We start from the raw sequence: 5,411 nt of genomic DNA, 5'->3' as shown, positions 1-5,411 counted from the left end.
GAAAAAATAAAAAGAAAGAAAAGAAAAGAAAAAGAACGCACACACACAAACAAAACAAAAAAAAAAAAAAAAAAAAAGAAAAAAAAAAAAAAAAAAAAAAAAGAAAGAAAAAAAAAGAAAAAAAAATAAAGAAACGAAAATAAAAAAAAAACATTTCAAAAAAAAAATTCAATAGAAAAAAACTCACCCAAAACCAAAATAGAGACTACGACACTTGAGATTCCCAGGCGGTCACCCTATCCGGTAGACTAACCAAGCTCGACGTTGCTTAACTGCGGTGATCGGACGAGAACCGGTGCTTTCAACGTGATGTGGCCGTAGACGGCATCCTAGAGTGGGAAAAGGGAACAAATGCCTGAAAAGAATGCAGTAAGTCAGATAAAGTGTTAGTCTTTCTTATTTTGCTTTTTTTTTTTTTTTTTTTTTAAAGTAATAAATGATTGAAAAGGAAATGGAAGGGGGGGGGGGGTTTCAATTTATGGATATATCCAATTTAAGAGCGAAACAAAGTGGCACGCCTTGCTGGCTGTTTTAAAGCGAAGCTGTTAGTTTCGCAGGAAAGTCCCGGTCAAAAAGAGAAAAGTTGGAGACAGGCGGGGCTGGAGTGCATGTGGTGGTGGCTTTTATTGGTGGGATAATTTTCCGTGTGCATTGGGGGCGAAAGGGCGGCCTGGAAAAATTTTGGAATCTACCTATCAGAAATGCGAAACTAAGGGCCTAAAACCACTCGTCCGGGATTTCCTCCGAAAAGCGGGGTGGGTTCAGGGGACGAATTGTAGCTGGAAAGAAAGGAGGTCGAGTCCCTATATCTTGCTGTTCTGTGATATGTACAGGCGTTGGTCTGCAAGTTGTGTGGTAGGGCAGGGCATAAGCAGGGGCCTGGCAGCTGTTGGGGATCACGGGAAATGGAGAAAATGGGCGAAATGGTCATGGGATTTTGAAACTGCCCCTGTGTCATCATTTGAATTCAATGTTATGTAAGTTATTCTATGTCTAAAACTAAAAATATGGATTTCGATTGAACTTGAATTTTCAAGACCGAGTTTCAGAATTTCTCGCACCTGCATAGTGCATTGCAGCCTTTGCATTAGAAACGATTTACATACGTTTTGCTGTCATAGACTTTAAAAAAAATTATTTAACACAAGTTAACATTTATTATTTTCATTTTTAAGTCAATATAAAATTTTTAAAATATCCGTAAAATAATTCTTTCAATGTAAAATGATTTTATCATTCATTGAGATTTATAAAGAAGTATTGAGGGAAAGAAACAAGACTTAAACACTAAAGAATTGTGTATTTTTTATTGTATAGAGAGTTTTTCGAAGCCGAAACGGGCATCGCTTCTCGGCCTTTTGGCTAAGATCAAAGTGTAGTATCCAGAATGTTGCAAGTAGAAGATATGTCAGAGAGTCTCATTATGGCCCACACTATAAAGATGAGCAGCAGGGGGACCTCTGATACGTGATCAGACTTTTTACATTTCTCCTAGGAGACGGAATACGAGTATTAGCGCGGGGACACTGATTTTTGAGTCCCAGGATACCGTTACCTCTTTGGACGGGAGGCAGATCAATGTGGAGAAATCTAACATTCTTCTGCAGGCATGTGACAGAGTCTCTGTACAAGTACGTATCCACTGGCTTCCTCTCTGGGTATCTCAGGAGGAAGTCAGAAGCTGCATCGACAAATACGGCGACATCGAGAAACTAGAGTGGGTCACAGAGAACGGCATCATGACGGGGATCAGGACTGCAGTGATCCGAATGAAGGAGGGGGAGCAGATGTATATTCCTTACATTTCATCCATCTTTAGCCATAATGTCTCTTTGTTATCCCCGGTCGGCCTCCTGTGTGCTTCAAGTGCGAGGAGGTCGGCCCTTTGAGGGGTGAGTGCCCTCATTATGGAAGTTTTAACAAGAGCAAACCCCGAAGTTACGCTTCTCTCTGTTGGCAGGTCCGAGGAGGCTGTCGGTAGGCCTCATAACATCAGAGGGGAACAGGGTGTCCCTGACCATGGCACCTCCCCGGGGCTGTTGGTAAGCCCCAGGGGGATGGGACTGTTGGCAAGTCCCCAAACACAGAGACCGTTAGTACGTCTCAGGAGGAGGAGTCCGTGGACTCCCCTAGACAGACGGAGGACCATGACGGTCCCCAGGGGGGGTCAGTGGCTGCTGACCCCTCACAGACAGGCCAGGGGGACCGGGGTGGTTCTCCTGCAGAGGGGGAGTCCGCGGGCGACTCCTCCCTAGTAGACGAATTATTGAGTGGTACCCAGCTGGGGACCCCAGGGGGTGACACTGTGGTGTCCCCTCAGACGCAGTCCTGGGCAGAACTTATGGACGCGGACACAGATGAGGATGAGTGGTCCACTGTCAAGAGGGGGTCGAAACGGCCGACCCCCCCGGACCCTGATTGTGAGCCTTCCAGGGCACAGAGGAAAACTTAACTGTTGTAAGTAACTTTATTTGTGAAACGAACTCTTAATGGACTATGGCGGCGGTATATTCCCTGGTAAACGACTCGGCCTGTCCCTGGACTCTCCAAAATTACGTAAGGAACTTTTCCTGGTTTTGTTTAATTACTTATATTATAATTTGTGTTTTAGTTATGTTTATTTTGTTCTTTTTGTTTGTGTCTGTTCATTATTATTTTGTTTTGTTTTGTTTAAGTTTCTGTTCTCATTCTCTGTGTACTTTTTGTTATTCATGTTTAGTTCACTTGAGTTCTATTTCACGAGATTTTTATTTGTCTCAGACCAGGTGTCTAAACTCTTTTGTTCCATTAATACCGGCTCTTCTACCTGTCCTTTTTAAATACCACTCACAATGTCCTTGACTTTAGCGACCCTAAACATTAACGGCCTATTAAATAACCCGTCGAAGTCTGAATTATTTACTCAATGTTTAAAGGAAAAGATATCTATTGTATTACTCCAGGAAACCCATTTTAATAATATAAATAACGTTTTAGCTATAAAGTCTATATTTAACACAGATAAATGTTATTTTAGTTTTGGATCTAACAGAAGTAGAGGAGTCGGAATAATAATTTTAAATCCTGATATTGTAGTTAATAAATTTCATTTAGATATGGATGGTAGGTTAGTGTATGTAGATATTACTTATAATGATATGCATTACAGAATTGTTAATATTTATGCTCCTAATAATGAAAACGATAGAATTATGTTTTTTGACGATTTATACCCTTTACTATTATGTAATAAGCATTTAATAATTGGGGGGGATTTTAATTGTGTTTTAAATACAAAACTAGATAAGATCGGGGGAAACCCCATTTACGGTAGCGTCGGTAGCGACAATTTAAAGAATATTATTAACGATTTCCAACTTATTGATTGTTTTAGATTTTTATATCCTAATGTAATTAAAACTACTTGGGCTTCTTCAAATGTCGCGTGTAGGTTAGACAGATTCTATGTATCTAAGGTTTTATGTAAAAATATTACAAGTATTCAAAATATTCCCTTTGGTAATAGTGATCATGATATAGTTCTTTTAAAAATTAATGTTTCAAATTCCGATACAATTAATTTTGGGCAGGGATATTGGAAATTTAACAATTCTTTATTACAAGATAAAACTTTCATTAAACAATTTACTAAATATTGGACTGAATTGATAGAAGGATTTGATATGTATTTAGAGCTATGGGATCATCTAAAAGAACAAATTAAAAATTTTACTATTCACTATTGTAAGAAAAAATCTAATGTTAAACGTAATGTTTTACGGCAATTAGAAAAGTCTTATTATCAGATGCAATATTTCGAAAATAAAAATCCTGGTCAGTTTATAGATAGATTAAAGGAAATTAAAAGTCAAATTAAAGAGTTTCAGCTACAAAATTATACCGGCTCGAAAATTAGGTCAAAAGCTGAAAGTTTAGATAATGAGGAAAAACCGTCCAAATTCTTTTTTCAACAGGAAATTAAAAGAGCCAAACAGAAAACTATTACAAAAATTACTGAGTCTTCCAATACTTATACAAATTCCGGCGATATTTTGGGTGTTTTTAAGAATTTCTATTCTAAATTGTACACGGACGAGGGTATTGATCAGGATTTAGCTGACGATTTTTTACAACGCGTTCCAAAATTACCTGATGATATTTCGGCCAGCTGTGAAGGTCACATAACAAAAGAAGAAGTTTTAATAGCGCTCCGCGATATGGACAATAATAAGTCTCCCGGTGCAGACGGACTTACAAAAGAATTTTATTCTACGTTTATAAATATACTTATTGACCCATTATTAGAAGTTATGAATTGTACTTTTCAAGAAGGGCATTTATCAGATAGTCAGAAATTATCTTATATTACTTTACTTTGTAAAGATCAAGAGCATTCTGAAAATGTTAAAAATTATAGACCTATTTCTTTGTTGAATTACGACTATAAATTGATATCTAAAGTAATTACAAATAGAGTCAAAAAAGTTTTAGAACACATTATTCATCCTGATCAGACCTGCGCCGTGCCAGGGCGCACCATTTTTGATAATTTACATTTAATGAGGAACATTATTGATTACTGTGAGCAAAAACAAGCCCCGGTGGCTTTTATTTCTTTAGATCAAGAGAAGGCTTTTGATCGTGTTAATTATGACTTTTTATTTCAAGCACTTTCGGCTTATAATTTCGGGCCTTCTCTCATTCGATGGATTAAAACTTTATATTCTGATGTATGTTCCTCTGTTATAGTTAATAATCATATTTCGGAACCTATTTTGTTACATAGGGGGGTGCGCCAGGGGTGCAGCCTGAGCCCATTGTTATATGTTTTAGTTTTAGAACCGTTCGCCATCAAAATTAGGGAAGACGAGCAAATTTCAGGCATCAAGCTACCAGGATCTTCTAAAACTAGTAAATTATCTTTATACGCAGATGATAGTTTGGCTATTTGTACCTGTGACGCGTCCATAGAGCGAGTACTGTATTGGTGCTCGTTGTATGGACGCGCCTCGGGTGCAAGGCTCAATCTACAAAAGACAAAAGGTATTTGGTTAGGGAAATGGAAAAATAGGTCAGACCATCCTTTCGGCATATCATGGGTTGAAAATTGTAAACTTTTAGGGGTTAAATTTGGTAATAATCTTACTTCTGATGATATTTGGCAACCGATTCTTAAGAAATTTATTAAAACTTTAAATTTATGGAAACAGAGGTATTTGTCTTTTGTAGAAAAGTCAATTGTCGTAAAAGTTTTAGCCTGTTCTAAAATATGGTATGTAGGATCTGTCTGTCTTTTACCGGATTATTACTTAAAACAATTCGAAAAAGCTATTTTTAGATTTTTATGGCCCAGTACGGCGGAACCATTAAAAAGAACTGTTTGCTATAATTATAGAAAAAACGGAGGTTTGGAAATTGTTAATATTGGTTTA

General features: G+C 37.5%; 1 pseudogene; it reads right to left on the bottom strand.

The window, feature by feature from the left end:
- Positions 1-202: 202 nt before the first annotated feature.
- LOC134229509 (5S ribosomal RNA) lies at positions 203-323 on the bottom strand (annotated as a pseudogene).
- Positions 324-5,411: the final 5,088 nt, after the last annotated feature.

Source organism: Saccostrea cucullata, unplaced genomic scaffold (assembly GCF_032062105.1).
Source record: "Saccostrea cucullata isolate Sc308-1 unplaced genomic scaffold, CSIRO_AGI_Scuc_v1 ctg14604, whole genome shotgun sequence".
NCBI lineage: Eukaryota > Metazoa > Mollusca > Bivalvia > Ostreida > Ostreidae > Saccostrea > Saccostrea cuccullata.
This window is presented reverse-complemented; position numbering and strand designations above follow the sequence as displayed.